Source organism: Ictalurus punctatus, chromosome 21 (assembly GCF_001660625.3).
Source record: "Ictalurus punctatus breed USDA103 chromosome 21, Coco_2.0, whole genome shotgun sequence".
Classification (NCBI taxonomy): domain Eukaryota; kingdom Metazoa; phylum Chordata; class Actinopteri; order Siluriformes; family Ictaluridae; genus Ictalurus; species Ictalurus punctatus.
In genome coordinates, this window is record NC_030436.2 from 15,300,568 (window position 1) to 15,318,558 (window position 17,991).

At 36.9% G+C, this 17,991-nt stretch overlaps 1 pseudogene; it reads left to right on the top strand.

The window, feature by feature from the left end:
* The first annotated feature begins 1,571 nt into the window (after positions 1-1,571).
* LOC108281049 (potassium channel subfamily K member 15-like) lies at positions 1,572-6,546 on the top strand (annotated as a pseudogene).
* Positions 6,547-17,991: the final 11,445 nt, after the last annotated feature.

Consider the following 17,991-nt stretch of genomic DNA (forward strand, 5'->3'; position numbering starts at 1 on the left):
TAGAACGAGTGCATTATTATAAACCTGTGCTTTGAGTTACAGTCGGTTCTACTGTCAGATCTGTTGTTATAGAAAATTAATCAACACCTTCTGAGCAGTTAGAACTGAGAATTCAACAATGCTGTGATATAAAATATAATCAACGCTACATGAAAGTGTATATCGAAGCCCCAATGCTTCCTTTCCTCAGTCGTCTATTTAGACAGATACGAGATCGACAAAACTGTGACTTCTCACTTGTTAAGTGAACCAGTTTAATTAAAGTCTGTTTAATTAAGTGCAAAGAAACCAGTAAGACAAATGAAAAATGGAAGTTATGTAAAACTGGGGAAGGTGTATCATTTAATTAAAGGATATTGGAATGATAATTAGTTCAGAAGTACCTTGAACGTTACACATTACACATTACATGTCATTAGGAAATACAGCAAACAAAGGTCATGGTGCCTCGTGTTGGAAAATACCATATTTGTCTCTGAGTATGTATTAGGTTTTGCAATCTGTAGTATGAGTGAACAGCTTATTTGTTAACCAATTCCTGTTTCCCAAGCTACTGTACCTACCAGAAGTGCAGCTATCATCACATTACAGCTCTGTGTTTCTGTGTTTTGGGCCTTCAGATTTTCACAGAAAGCTTGACCGTTCATCAAATAAGCCACACGCTGATCAGTCATAACATTAAAAAAACTGACAGTTGAAGTGAATAACATCAATTATCTTGTTACAGTGGCACCTGTCAAGGGGTGGAATTTATTAGGCAGCCAGTGAACAGTCAGTTCTCGGAGTTGATGTGTTGGAAGCAGGAAAAATGGGCAATCGTAAGGATCTGAGTGACTTTCATAAGGGCCAAATTGTGATGGCTGGATGACTGGGTCAGAGCTCCTCCAAAACTCTAGGTCCTGTGGGGTGTTCCTGGTATACAGTGGTTAGTACCAGGGTTATTGTAGTTTTTGAAATATTGCTAGTTTTTATTTTTTATTTTTTTGTATTTTGGTTTTCAGTTTCATTTTTGTTTCAATTAGGTTTAATGTTGTATAAATAGTTTTGATTTCATTTTTATCTTTCATAAATCGTTACTTTTAGTTCATATTTCGTTTTAGTATCATTTTAGTTTTCAATATCATGGTAACATCGTACTAAAAAATCCCAAATTGGACTGTCTTTTTATGCCTACTAATTTTGCCATTAGCATTCCAATGCTACTCAGTCGCTGCTGGACCAAGGATTTCCAATACACAATATTCTACCATCTACTGGTCATTTATGATTCAGCAACGTTGCTGAATCCACTTCGATCAGCCTCTGTTCTTAAGTCAGACCACCCAACATTTAAAATGCGAAAATGTAGGTTTTATTCTCTGAAACTGTATTTCATTTTTGTTCATATTGCAGGTGGACATTATAGTTGCAGTTTAGTTCTTTTTTATTTGGAAACTCACATTTTTATTTTTATTTTAAAAATATGCAAATGTTTTTTCACTGATAGTTGTAGTTTTCATGATAGTTTTCCTTGGTTAGTACCTGACAAAAGCGGTCCAAGGAAGTACAACTGGTAAACCAGTGAGAGGGTCATGGGCTCCCAAGGCTCAGTGATGCGTGTGGGGAGCGAAGGCTAGCCCGTCTGGTCCGATCACACAGAAGAGCTACTGTAGTGCCATGTAGTATTACTTTTTAAGGAAGTAACCAGGATATAGTCAAAGCCAGTTTGGTTTAGATACTCTGAGTATTAAAATGAAAACAATATCAGAGATGTATATTTTTATTAACTTTTATATCTTATATTTATATATTATATTTTTAAAAAACTTTTTTGTTGTTCGAGCTGCAATGGCTCCTTTAAAAGATTATTGAATGTCAGTTATTCAATCAGCGTTCTTCTCATGTCTGCATGGGTTTCCTCTGGGTTCGCCGGTTTCCTTACACCCCCAAAAACATGACAGTTTGTAAACTGTGTACTGTAAATTGCCTGATATGTGAGAGAGTCTGTAAATGTGTGTGTGAGCATGGTGCCCTGTAATCAACTGACGTCCCATTCAGGGTGAATTCCCGCCTCACACCCAGTGTTCCAGGATTAGACTCCGGATCCACGCTGGGCAGATTTTATGAATCTTGTAGTCTGAGCATGTTGTGATATTTAATTCCATGCACAGGTTCCTACATTACAGCCATGCTTTTATGTTTGACGTGTGATTTAGACATTTATGTCTCAGTGCGGATCTTCACTTCCACTCTCTCGCAGCTCTGCCTCTCATGTTTCTTCCCAAGTTACCTTTGTTAATGATAACGTCCACGAAGGAGGTGCTACGGGCGTCTCATAAAAGGTCATCTCTGCCAGTTCTCAGTGCATTAGCTCATGTCATTAGCTGTGTGTGCAGTCTTTTTTAACAGTTTAACAGACTACATGCCTCACATGCAAAATAGTCAGCATCGCTCTGGACAATCGGAATCTCTTTTTCTATATTCAGTCTCTCCAGGATTTTGCGATTGCAGAAATGAACACAAAATCAAGCAAACTCAAGCAAACTCAAGCAATACTTTTTCAGAATTACCACAGATTTTCCATAGATTTGGGCCAAAATGCGTCACGTGACGTCATCACAACACGCATTCAGCCAAAGGTCTCATTTACCAGCAAATATCACTTCGAAAGACCGTGCAAAACCATTTTGTGCATTTGCAATTTCGCCGATTCAAGAAGTTTTCCGCAAAAAAAAGCGCAAAAAATCTAAATCAAGCATTTTTGGCCGCAACAATCACAAAAAAACTCCTCGAAATCCTGTACGGACTGAATATTGAAGTGGAAATGATTTTAAGTAGCTTCGTATGATATAATGTTAGATTATTGTTTGCATGTATACAGTTTTTATTATATAAGTTACCATTAATTTACTATTTTAATTTGACTGAAATAATAATTTGGATCATTGTTTTGATTGTTTATATAGTTTTCCTTGGTTTGATATTTGGAAAAGTTGCAGTTTAGACTGTTACTTGGTCAACTGAAGCAATTTTAGCATTATAAAACCACCAAAAACAACAGCTCAGGATTGACTGAGCGTAATAAAACATAATTAAATATTGCACGTGATGCAACTGGAAATTTCCTGCTTGCGTCCAATCAGACGACGCGAGGTGTCCTTCAGCACTATGTATTCTGTTGTTTCACAGCCTCGAGTCAGAAACCGAGAGCATCAGAGCCAAAGGTGTTGAAGAGAAACAATTGATGGTGAAATGCAAACACGATCTCTCACGATGATTACAACGAAATCGAGAAGCTTGTCCTATTGGCTAAAGCTCATCGCGAGTGGAAATTTTCTGGATCCTTTTACTTTGCCATGACCATCATAACGACGATTGGTAAGTTGTGCATCACTGTTCTGCAATTGACTTCACCTACAGGTCACTTTTTCCTGTAAAAAAATTAAATGTACTAAATACTAATTTAGTTAACAGGAAGTAGCCTTCACCTGGTCTCATTGGTGGCAAAGGATGGCAGCCCCTTGAAAAAAAGTCTTATCTTCTCACTTGCCACTATAACTCTGTCCACACAACACATTTCTGAGGTTTTATTACTCCTATGTAATTTGTTGTAGAGTTTAACCCTTAGACAGTATCAGTCCCCAGTGACAATATGTATGCAGACGATGAGAAAATGAACTGAGCGCTGCAGCTTTAACTTGATTATCAATGATAATATGTTTCTTTGTTAAAGATGGAGCATCTTTAAGAAGTGAAAAACTCTTTATTATCCAAAGAATCAATAAGGAACCCATTTTCTAGCTTTTCATTCAGGGTACATGGCCAAAAGTATATGGACACCTGGCCATCACACCCTTACGTGGTTCTTCCCCAAACTGTTGCCATAAAAGTTGGAAGCACACAATTATCTAGAATGTCTTTGTATGCTGTACAGTTCCCATGCACTGGAACTAAGCGACCCCAAACATGTTCTGGCATGACAGTGCCCCTATGCACAAAGCGAGCTCCATGAAGACATGGTTTGCCATGGTTGGAGTGGAAGAACTCAAGTGACCTGCACAGACCCCTGACCTCAACACTTTTAGGATGAATTGGAACGGAGACTGTGTACTGGCCTCATCACTTCACATCAGTGCCTGACTTCAATAATGCTCTTGTGGCACAGCCACGCTTCAAAACTTAGTGATTTAGTGGAAAGCCTTCCCAGAAGAGTGGAGGTTATTATAATAGGAAAGGGAGACCAACTCCATGTTAATGGCCACCTTTGGCCATATGTGTGTGTGTGTGTGTGTGTGTGTGTGTGTGTGTGTGTGTGTGTGTGTGTGTGTGTGTGTGTGTGTGCGTGTGTGTGTGTGCCTGGCACAAGTGTCCACACGTTTTGTATTCACACATTTTGTAGACTTACAGCACTTAACTAAAATAGATTTATTTGAATTTATATTGTATGTGTCTAAACAAAATAACCTAAAAATTATTTTGAAAGTTCGGTCTGGTTACATAGCACTGCTAACAGATGCTAACTTATAACACTAATCTAAGCTGGTCAGTGAAACTGTAAGGGTTTTATGTGCAATTAAACTTACTTTAGGCTTTGTGTCTGCATCTGAAAGGGTATCTTGTCCCACAAGGCTATTTTTACCATTTCAAAAAAAGAAAACATTGTTAGTCACTCTAAACTAAATAGGAGTAAAGAGGAGAGGGACCATCTGGCTTTTTATCAGCACTCAGTTCAAAATCCTGCATCTCTGATGGTATGGGAGTGCATTAGTGCCTATGGGCAGCTTGCACATCTGGAAAGGCATCATCAATGCTGAAAGGTATATACAGGTTTTAGAGCAACATATGCTTCCATCCAGATTCCATCCCATCTTTACTTCTGATTGACTCTGCCTCTCTAAGATACTCTTTTTATACCCAATCATGTTACTGACCTGTTGCCAATTAACAGAATTAGTTGCGAAATGTTCCTCCAGCTGTTTCTTTTTAGTAACACTCACTTTTCCAGCCTCCTGTTGCCCCGTCCCAACTTTTTTGAGACCGGTTGTGGCCATCAAATTCAAAATTACTTTATTTTCTTATAAAATGTATCTTAAAATGGTACATTTTAAACATTTGATATGTTTTCTATGTTCTATTGTGAATAACATATGGGGTTGTAACATATGAGATTTGCAAATCATAGCATTCTGTTTTTATTTACATTTTACACAGTGCCCCAACTTTTTTGGAATTGTGGTTGTAAATATCATTGATGTTATAGATATTATAAAAGAGAAAACTTTTTTTTTCAGCTTAGCTAACAATGCAGTCATCCAGCTGTTACTGAGCATAGCCAGCCAATATGGTAAGATTAAGTCAAACAATGTTTTTTTTTTTTTTTTTTTAATTTTATTTTTAAATATCAAGTTATATATTGGTAAAGGTAAATAGGCTACTTTCTGTCATAACATAAAATTGCCACCAGAGGCTGCTGTTTAAAAAGAAATCTGGTTCTAATTTTCAGTTGCAGATTTAATGAAATACTAACGTCCAGGCATTTTGTTCAACATCCAAGACTAATCAGCCAATAGTAAAATGTTGTAGCTAATGACATCCTATAGACAAAAATAGATCTTATTTCTAATAAGCCAATTAACATTGTATTTCATATTCATTATGTTTCTGTATATTATGACAGGTTATGGCCATTCGACACCATGCACTGATGCTGGTAAAGTGTTCTGCATGTTCTATGCTCTTCTGGGCATTCCCCTAACACTCATCACATTCCAGAGTGTAGGGGAGCGCATGAACACATTCATATGCTGTCTGATGAGGTGTGTCAGCAAGTACATAGGTGTGTGTGGTGTGTCGATGGTAAAAATGGTTTCAGTGGGCTTCTTGACCTGCCTTAGTACACTATTTGTGGGTAAAGTGGCGTTCTCTCATTTTGAAGGATGGATCTTCTTCCATGCCTTCTATTACTGCTTCATCACGCTCACCACGATTGGCTTTTTAGAATTTGTTGCTCTTCAGAAGAAGGAAGATTTGGAGAAAAATATTCTGTATGTGGCTTTCACTTTCCTGTATATCCTCATCAGACTGAGCGTGAGTGGAGCATTTCTGAATCTTGTGGTGCTGCGCTTCCTCACTGTAAGATCAAAAAAGGATGGAAGGGAGACAGAGAAACAAACAGAGCGCCCACCGTATGCAGACGAAGGACACGGTGAGTGCAGCGCCATCTCCTTGCCCATGGTTGAAGGTAACAGCTGCACCAACCTCATTGCCACCCCGTGTGAAGACCTCAAGACGACGGCTGATACTGCCTTGCTTCCTGTTTATCACTTCTGTTCTTCCTGTTCTTGGATGTGCTATGGGCTGACTTGCTGTAACAGCTTCAGGCTGACTTCATCAGACTTCTCAGTGCTTCAGGCATGCCAGTCAAACCCTCTCTTTTGCAATTCTGTGTCTTACAGTGTGGAAAGGACATCATTCTGCAGATTTGGATGCAGCTCAACTGCGAGTTCTCTGAACGGACCTCCAAAGCCTGTTCAGAATGGTTCCTATTCAAGAAGGCAGTCTATATAGATTTAAATCTTAATAAATAAGAAATTCACACGAGTGCAAATAAAAATTTGAATAAGCCGATTTACATAAAAAGTTAACAGTTATGTGAGTGTTTTTTTATTCAACTATTTATACCAAAAAGTCAAAAAGTTCATTTTCTATAACATCACAGCTCTGACAGCAGTGCCGTCTGTAATCTCGATCACAGGCTTGCATTAATGCACTAATTCTAAGTTAGTGTTTCTATATTGAACAACTCACTCACAGGGACTCGTATGGTGGAAAATCTGCATAATCTAAGATTAATAATGAACACGTAAAAAAATAAAGTGTTGCTGTTTAACAAAGAAAAACGTTTTAGCATTGATATGGTGAAATGTTTATGTCACATTCAAGGAAGGAGTCTCCACTGCGAGTGCTTTGTAACAGTAAGTTTCTCACCATGGGAAAGTCTTCAGGACAGAGGACTTTGCACTTTCCGGTGTTTCAGTAACATGGCAAACTGCATTTTTTTGTTTTATTAACTTCAAGAGACGAGACAATGGAGATGGAATGTTTTTTGATGGAAACTTTTTTCAACCAGGCCATACTCTGACTGATCCTTGTGGACACATAATATAACATAATACTGTATATAATGTATGATAATATATAATATTATATATATATATATATATATATATATATATATATATATATATATATATATATATATATATATATATATATTTATAATTTATAAGTAGTGTATACTAAATGTTTTCTAAAACCAACAGGGGTCAAAGTGTAATAAATTTTAAGTTCAGTATTCAGCTGTTCACATTGCTTTAACATTAACAGTGACGTTTTTTTGTACATCGACATGAACATTTCACATTACACACTGACATACACATTACATTTTATTTATCAGTGTTAAACTTAAAATTTAACTTTGTTTATTTATCCCATGAATGTTGCACCCAATGTAAATAATGTTAGCTCTAATAATGACACTGTGAACAGAGATCACTCCAGAATGAATACCTAGACTAGCAGTGAGAGAGTTGTGAATGCACATGACTAAGCATATAGGTATATTTAAAAACAACAACAACCAAAACCAGTAAGTCTGCGTTTCTGAATTTCAATGGGCCTAAAAACTGTATTTAACATATATTTTGAAATATTTAACAAAAATACCACTCATACATATAATTTAAAAATTTTTTTTTTTTTTAAAGAAACAATCCTACGGAGTAATTATGTTATTATGGCACTGACCACAAGGGGTCCACAGACCCCTGGTTGAGAAACACTGGATTAGAGCATGAATAATTACTAATGAGATTATTTGGACAGCTTCATTACTTTGAGTAATGAGGTTAAAGGAATAACAGATTCTCAGACTTATTCTCTACTACGCATGTATTCATGAAGTCTTCTACCAGTAGCTGAATCATGTCATACAAATGGGGAGTTACACTAAAATCTGGATTTTAAGGATGTAAAAGGACTTTCCTGAATCAAATCTTTATAGCTATACAACCTGCAATAGCAGTAAAAAAAATCTAGAAAGATCTAGAAAAAAATCTAGAAACTAATCCAGGACAGAATAATTACCAGACCTAGACAAAATATACATCCGACATATGCGGTTCGCAAACCTTTTACAACCAGTGACCCATTTGTACCCAACTGTACAATAAATAACACTGACCCCTCAAAGTTAGGAACAGAATGAGTCTGGAAAGATTAAGAATAATTATTAATATGAAGATTTTCCTCACAGTTTAAAGTCTTTACATATGCGGAAATGTTTTTTTGTAACATATTGTTTGCAATATCACTTTCCAAACTGAAGATGGTGATAGTGGTCTTTCTATACTATCTGTCTTATATGATATTTTTCAGTGGAAAACAAATTATAAGTGTGGCTGTTATAGTGAGAATCATTGCTAGTTGGTGGCAGATCTAGCTGGAACCATGAAATGTAATTTAGTTCTTTTGGTATCATCAGTTACAATATGTTTCCAAGGGTAAGAAGTCACTTTGTCAGTATTGTACTGAATCTTTAATCCAATTGCCTCCCTGTGCTGGTCAGACAATTCATGATAACATAGTAAAATGAAGAAAAAAAAAAAAATAATAAAAAAATCTGATGATATTACACCATTTATACTGCCATGAACTATGTTTTGAATGTTTATGAATATTGTTTTGCTAATAATTTTACTAATGTTACCTCATTTGGAGACCCACTGTTTGAATGTTCAGCAGCCAAACACACAGCTCTGAAATGGAGCTCTGAACATGACTCATATCTGAAGACAGCTATATAGAACAGTCATTTAGGAACAGTCTCATATGTCTATTGCAATGACATCTATTTCAAAATGAATCCCCATCCACTGGACCTTTTTTCATGTGGTTTATGTGATGCTACGCTATTGTGTGAAGTACATACAGCATTATTTTATATATATGGCTCTAAGTATATATATACAATTAATTAATATCATAATTTTCAGGAAAAGAACATATATGCCATAACCATAACTGATCAGCCATAACATTAAAACCACGGACAGGTGACATGAATATAAATGATTATCTAGTTACAGTGGCACCTGACAAGGGGTGGGATATATTGGGCAGCACATGAACTTAGCAACTTTGACAACCGCTGAACCGGCAACGGGGTCATGGGCACCCAAGGCTCACTGATGCGTGTGGGGAGCAAAGGCAAACCCGTCTTGTCGGATCCCACAGAAAAGCTACTGTAGCACAAATTGCTCTGTTCTGCTGGGAAACCTTGGGTCCTGGCATTCATGGTGATGTTACTTTGACATATACCACCTACTTAAACATTGTTGCAGACCAAGCACACCCCTTCATCTCTAATGGCAGTGGCCTCCATGGAGGCCCCACCTAAGAAAAGCAACTCAGAACGCATGAGTCAAACCTTGATGCAAATGATCTGCAACAGCAGAAGACCACATCATTCCACTCCTATCAGCCAAGAACAGGAAGGGTACAGGTTCTGCGAAACTGGACAGTTGAAGATCAGAAAGAACCAAAGAATAAAATAGGAGTATCTGCATTAGTGTTGTCTTGACAGGATTTGGGCTTAAGTGGTGCCTCATGCAGCATTTGTCGGTATTTTAATGAGCAAAAGCCATTGAGTTGACATCGATGCAAATACAGTCGATGTGAAGTGCTACAATTTCATACCATATCCTCACCCTAAGCCTAAAATTATCTAATGAGAGTTTGATATTAATTCAGATAAATGAGTGTGGTTGGATTTTGTTTGATTTTATACAAATGGTGTGAACATATTCCCTGCCTTTAATCTTAACCTTGTTAAGACCTGTCTTTTCATATGACTTGAGTTGTTCAAATTGTTGCAAATTTGTATATGACCATGGTGTCAATTTGACTACATCCTGCTATTTTGGGGACAATTTTGCCTGTACTGAATGTGTCTGTAGGAAATGCATCTTTGAATATCCAAGCTCATGATTTTTTCTTTCAGTCTGTTTGTTAATGGAATGATGCCTAGCTGTCACTCACTGCGGTGTGAAAAGTGCTGTGTTCAGAAGTCATGCTGTTCTTCTTTCATTTAATGAAAGACCACTTTTTTTTGTCAGCTATAGTGAATTTACTTCTAGATGCACAGTATAATTGGGAAAATTACCTTCAAGAGACCATTTCAATCAAATAGCATTACATTTAATTGGTTGCTTATCACATTTATTTCTCTGTGGAGAGAAAATCTGCTTCTGTGGTGGAAATTTGAATAACAAGCAACAGCCAGGGAGGATTAAATTCATTTAAAATTTTACAAAGGAAACCCAATGCATTTTTTGGTCAAATTTTAGAAGTAAACCCAAAGAGCTGAAGCAGCGGTAAACAGGTTCTTTCCAGGACAGCAACACACAAGTAGAGAATTATTCTACTACTATGATGTTTTGTTAATGTGGGAAAATCCACATCTATAGTGCATACTGCTAAATAATTCAACTTTACAGTGCCGGTTTTCTCCCGTTATCTTTTTCGCTCTGCGACAAGCATCAAATTCTTTCAGTGGTGTTTTGTCATCACTGCACAGTAAAGTTCTCTTTAACTAAAACAGTGATAAACAAACTTTTCTCAAAATAGAGCATATCTTGTTAGCATTATGACTCGAATCAGCGTGAAAAGATAATTTATTTAATGCTCTCTGTATGGGGTTGAATAGGTCCATTAATCATAGGTAGAGATTGTTTAATCATATGCTATATGGAGATTGTGTAATCATCTGGCTGTATGTTTATTCAGTATGAATTTGACTCTAGATGAAGCAGTGTAAACAGTCTTGTGAGGCAGGCTGGAAAAACTTGATGTCGCTGTGGCTAAATTCTGGAAAACAGCCCAAAATTTAATGAGATAAAAATCATTAGAATGATTAGAAGATTGTGCTTTATCATTTCTCCTCATTATCTATTACTGTATCTGTTTCCCAAGGCAATATTTAAAAAACAGTCATTAGTATCCGTTATTAGTATAACACACATGAGCCAGAGGGAGCTATGAAACAAAATTAGAATAGCTGTCAGAAAATATTATTTTAAACACTACAAATTACAAAAATTTTCCAACACTCATTTTTCATTGCACACTCATTTTCAGTAAGCACTTTATCCTGATCAAGGTCCTGGTGGTTTTGGAGCCCATCCTAGGAGCTAGAGGTCGACTGGTAGTAGATTTTACCGATACGGATAATTAAGTTGGGCGGTACCTGCCGATAACCGATTAATCAGCTGATAGTTTTTAAAATTGATACTGAATGAAAACACTTGAAGTAAAATATTGCTGAACTTTATTAAAAAAAAATAAAATGTACTGACTGCACCATAAAAATGTACTTTACTTTTTAAAAATTAAATAAGTAGATAAATATTAATATATATTAACTATTAAATTAAATAAAAGATATACCTCCAAACTGAATGAAAAAGTAACATTCCAAATAACAAATAAAAATAGGCATCCAAAATTAATCAAAAAACACTTCAAATAACACAACAAAATTTGTCAATGATGGTTTTTATTTCAGCTCTACAGGACGCTCTCGTACTGTATAATGACCCTTCTCAGCCAGTACTGCAACGGACACAACCGGGGAAAGCTAACGGTGTGGATTTTTGCAGATAACTGATACAAAACCTACCTCTACTGGGAACATTGGATGTGAGGCTAGAATTAACCCTGGATGGGACACCGTTCTACTACAGATGTTTCCAACAGTTTAGAATAATAATGAGGAAATGGCTGGACCAGATTTGCACGGAGTAAACTTGAGCTTGTCTGAGTGAATTTGAACTTGCCAGGCTGGCTGACATTGCTTTTGTCTGGTGTGTTAATGTAAAATGTTAATAGAGGATAAAAGTTTGTGATAAACTCTCTGTTGTCTGTGTTTCCTGTGTTTTGACAGGTAATAATGTGTGAACATGTAAATTGATATTTTGTTTACTCACTGGTGGATGGGTGCCACCACCTGTATTTTTGGCTTTTTGGACAAAGCCTTTTGTGTATGTGATATTAGTGTATATATAGCTGGTTTCTCTATATAGTAGGAGTTGCATATTTCTGTTTTATTTTCTTTGTGTCTCCACAGTCCAGGATTATGTCCCGAGGTGCAAACTTTGAGTCTGTAAATTTGGTCTCATTCACTTGCATTCCCTCTGAACCAAAAAAAAAAAAAAAATCCTAATCTCTGTGTATTCTCTGTCCCCCTATGCTCAGTCCATCCTACCTTCAGCTTTCCTTTCCGAGACCCGACCTGTGGAGGTGTAACACATGCCATCAGTTTTCTCTGACATGGCCTTTATGGTCTTGTAAACATTTAAAAATGGAAAGGTAATCTATTAGCAGTTCTGGGTCTGTTGTAATTGTGATAAAGTGAGTTGTTTTAGTGGCTGGTTTGAAATTCCTGTATTGGCATCGAATGGAGATGCTTTCTAGCCACGTCTTGAGCATGAGAAAGTGTGTGCGTCTGTGTATTTTCCATGCGGATGGCAGACAATCCCTACTTACATAAAGCGGTTCATGAACGAAAAAGAAGAACTTTAATGGGGTGCGAGTGTACTTAAAGTTCCTTTCTCTTTGACTGATCTCTATTGGTTAATCAACACGGACTGAAGAGAAGGAGCAGTTGTGTGTTTTGGAAAAGGCAAATATTTTTTGCACAGAATGCAACATCACACTCTGATTGTGCACGTTATACTGCTTTCATTAGACATTAGTTATACTGCTTGTGGCGGCTCATCCATGGGGCAGGTGGGAGAGAGCACCACCATTTATATCAGCCGTTCAACAAATATTAATCTTCATAAAGTCCTCATTCACAACCACGTGCATTGTATGTTTTTCCCCATTTAACTCCTTAAAAATATTATTGCATCTAGTGGTCAAAATGGGAACTGCAACAAGCAGTAATAGAGGCCCACTGGGGCAGGAATCATTTTGCCCCAGCATGAGCATGAGCATGACCTTGTTAACATTCTCCTTGGATGAGGAGCAGTGGACAGGACAGGTTTATCAAGGTCGTCTTTTTTTTAATGCCAGATTAGGCTAGTTTAAAAATACGTTGGTCCACCACGACCTTGTTTAACAGGAAATATTTGGAATTAAATCTAATATAAAGGTAAAGTGTAAGTGCAGACAGTGTGTCTAAGATATATAGGGCCATTTTTATGTAAAATATATTGCAAACGTGGGGGTGGGGGTGGGGTGGGGGTTATGGATTGGAAAATATGTGTATATCAGAAATGCATGTACACCACAGTGACTTTGATTCCCATTCAAAGGCTGAGAAAAAGAAAAAAGTGTCTTCCTTGTCCAATTTTTTGGGCTCGTTTCAGGTCTTTTATGTGGTTTAATTTGAGATGTAGTTGGGTTGGAAACTCTGCTGAAATCTGGCAAACTCACCTACTGTATTGAACACAGTTGAACAAAGATATGTCTAAAACCACTCAATTCGATCTGCCATACTGTATAGCATAAATCAAGTGTAATAGTCTCTTGACTTAAGGTTGCTTGAGGCTATGTCATTATTAATGTTATCCTTCCCCACCAAAATCTATGGTAACAAGCTCCTGCTGCACATTTGCTACATTTGTTTGATTACTAACTTTTTGGAATCTATGGGAATCCCCAAACCAATCTCGTGGATGTTCCTATAGCAAATCCAGTGAAGTCTCTTAGATAACCCTTGGAGAGATGAGCGATTGGCATCATTGCAGACCAGTGAGACATATTGTGATGTGATGCAATTTCCCTTTCCAGATCAGCAAACAATGTCTGTAGCCATCTCTCGTTTTTTGTCCTTATCTGCCTCTCTCAGTCTCTCTATTATCTTGAGACACTGTATCTGCAAAAACTTTATTTTTCATAGAGTACTTTGTGTTGTGCTGGCTTTGGAAGTATAATTGACTTGACACTCATACAACATAGTCGGCCATAAAATGTGCTTCTTGTATAATGCTTGGATCGCCATATGGACTTGTCATTTGTCCTTAGAATGAAGTGACCAGTCAAACAGGTAGACCAGTTCCTCTGCGGTAACAAAATATATAAATAAATAGATAGATAGATAGAAAGATAAATAAATAAATGGACTCCATGGCTATACTTCATTGACCACTGGGGTCCCTGCACACCACTTTGAGAGCCATGGCTCTGGACTAATAATGTTTTATCACCACCACCAGTGGGTCATTTGGGTTTATTTCTTTTCTTAATGATAAATAGATTTTCCAAATTCTCAGTGGCAGCCCATTGGCTAATAAACCATGGTATATGTTTTTGTGCAGTATGTGTGCTAATCAGCTAGTGGCATTAATGTGAGAAATAAGGACATTCACTGAGGTTAATATGGGCATATGCACTGCGAGTGTGTGTGCTACACTGTGAACAAATGACCTCCCACCATGGAACAGCACTCTTAGCTGCACTTGTGGGAGTCCCTCAGAGTGATCCCCCACTGGGCCAATTACCTCTAACAGCTCAAAAACGGGGGAGCCAGAAGAGTCTTTCTGCTCGACACCACTCTCTCTTTGTGACATTTATTCCTTTATCAGAACTGCTGTTTGTCAGAGTGCCAAAAGAAAAAAAATCGAATGGGTTCTCACACTGTAGGCGAACTCTTGCTGATATGTTGGAACCAGAGAAGAGATTCTGGGTAACGCTGACTAGCATGATTATATGTTATTAGATAGCATTTACGTGTTTATACTTGTATCACGATATACCTACTGTACCGAGTGCAGTGCAGCATGAGAGATGGCAAAGATGTATAATCTACATAGGGTGTGAGTTGCTGTCTTTCACATGATCTTGATACGTAGTATGTGATATGATACGATGCAAAAACAATACAGTTAAACAAGTTAACGAATCGACACATGTCAATTCACTACTGATCTGATACAATCTGGATTCCCAATCCAATAGTCCCAAATTGGTTCCATTAAATCTAAGTCTTACATAATGGGGAAATCTTCAGGACAGAGGGGTTTACACTTTCCTCTTTCTCACTAACATGACAAGCTGCACTTTTTGTCTTATTAACTTCAAGACAGGCTGTTGAGGGAATGATTGATTATAGCATTTAGAGCTGGCCTACAGTATAAATGATAACACCAGCTAACCGTTTCACTGCTGTTGGCAGAACATTAAACATAACTAAAAAAAAAAAAAATGAAACAAAAGTACAATGTGCCATTCATGAATCATTACAATTCTGTCTATGGCCAGTGAGAACACCCATGAAACAATTTTGGGGGTGACTACACACACACACACACACACACACACACACACACACACACACACACACTAATCTCCAATATCGTGCAACACTGAGAAGTTAAAAGTTTAGGTTGGTTACATCTAATTTGTGGTTGGTACCTCTGTGTGGCAACCTGGGAAAATCTTTCACACAGTGAAATGTATTTTTTACTTATTGCTCAGTGGTGTTCATAAAGCTACTGTATACACATGCCTACATATTCATATGAAATGAAATAAAAGGACAATAGAAGAGCTATACATTTTTTTGTAAGATGGGAAAAAAGACCAGGCGATGTTTGTCCAATCTTCAACCTTACAACTTTGCTAAGCTTGTTCTCACTGTAGCTTAAGATTCCTGTTCTTGGCTGACGGGAGTCGAACCCAATGTGGTCTTGGGCTGGTGTAGCCCATCTACCTCAAGGTTCTGCATTCTGAGACGCTTTTCTGCTTAGCACGGTTGTAAAGAGTGGTTAATTTAATTACTGTAGACTTCCTGTTAGTTTTGACCTTTTTCATTTCGCACCAATCTGTGTAAACTCTAGAGTCTGTTATGTATGAAAATCCCAGGAGATCAGCTGTTTCTGAAATACTCAAACAAGTCAGTCTGGCTTTAACAAGCATGCCATGGTCAAAGTCAAATTTCTTGACATGCAAAATATGTACATGATTTTATGAATTGTGCTGTTGCCACAACACAAGATACATGTGTTCCTAATAAATTGGCCAGCAGACTAATAAAATAGTAAAATAACTGATGTCACAATGGTGTGATCTGGCCCTTTGGGGAAGGTAATTTTTCAAATTACCACAGATTTTCTACAGATTTGGGCCAAGAGGTATCATGTGACATCACAAATCCCTCTTCGATTCACGTGTGTCGAACACGAGTACAGCTAAAAGGTCTCATTTGCCAACAAACATCACTGTGAAAGACTGCAAAACAATTTCGTGCAAATTCAATTATGTGAATTGGAGTTATTTTTCCACGAAAAAGCACAAAAAAAGTTACAACAATCACTAAAACACGTTGTGAAATCCTGTACAGAAAGTAGAACAAACATTATTAATATATGAATTCATATATCATATGAATTACAGCTGGCACTAGTATCAGAAATGCTTCCAATCAGATTTGAGAATTCAACAGCACTGTGGTTTAAGTATTAATATACGTAGCTATGTAAGATGTATATTTTTGTGTTATGTTATTTCGGAGAATTTAATTCTGACAATGCAGTATAAAAATGGTCTTAAGTACATAAAGGGCATCAATATTATAAAATGGCCTGATAATTTCCAGTGGTTGGTATTGAATATTTCTTTGTGTGTGTGTGTGTGTGTGTGTGTGTGTGTGTGTGTGTGTGTGTGTGTGTGTGTGTGTGTATGTGTGTGTGTGTGTGTGTGTATGTGTGTAGGTGTGTGTATGAGTGCACACTCTCTGTATGCTACCCCATAGTGTGAGCTCAGTTTTCTTCTAATTAAAGACATTATTTTGTGCTTGAGAGCAGTTCTCTAAACCACAGCACACACACTCTCCCAGTCTAATGTGAGATTAATGATGATTATTTAGCAAGATAGAAACCGTGTTAGAGATTTCTTTCCCCAAATAGACACTTGATTGCTGATCAGCATCTACTGTCATTTAGCAAGCTGCATTTTTAAAAGTGTTTTGCTCTTAATTAAGATTCCTTGATATACAGATTACTGATCCATGTATCAGTATGATTTTTGTCCTCCATATTTAAGAAACATCCAATGGATTAACAATGTTTTTTTGTTTTGTTTTTCAAAACTAGTATTTGCTAGGATCTGCTGCTTTAAGCAGCCTTATACAAAATGAATCATGTGACAGCATTTTTAGGATGATCGTTTATACAGGATATGACATGGGGAATGTTATGTGCTGTACATAAGTGCATATAATGTATAAAGTGTCTTCTCTTTTGATATAAAAGTCTAGAGTATTTTACATAGAAATCTAGAGTTATGCTGAAGTAATTCATTAAGTTCAGTTTCCGCTTTATTAGGTACACCTACTTTGTATTTCACTGTATTCACTCACCGGCCATTTTGTAATTCTTTATAGTCTGCAAACAGAATATATCCATCTAAGAGCAGTGCTGTGGACAGAAACTGATGCTGATGATAAATAAATAACAAAGTAAAATGAAGTAATAAAGTGTCCCCTAAGAATACAGCAAAGTTTACTAGGTTGCCTCATCAATAAAATAGGATGATCTCAAACAATAAGGTATAAAACACAATGCAGCATGCCGTTATAGTAAAATAATCAATGATTATTTGGTGTAATGGTGTGTTAGCACATAAAATGTGAATATTTTCCAATAACAGAACATCGCGAAGTGTTAACAGCCAACAATTTGACAAATATTGCATTTTTATTGATTAAAAAACAATACATTATGTGTTTTGTCCATTTAGAGTTATAGTTTAATGTTGACACATGAGACAAGTTCCTGTTAGCACTTTCATTACAGCAGCTATAAACACCTTTTTCTTTCTTTCTTTTTTTTCGCTCTAGAGAAACCACAAAACTCTAAATCCTAAATAGATTTACCTCTTAACTGTTACTCCTTCCATAAATGCAAAATAACCATATCCTCACAGAAAAAGTCACCATATCGATGA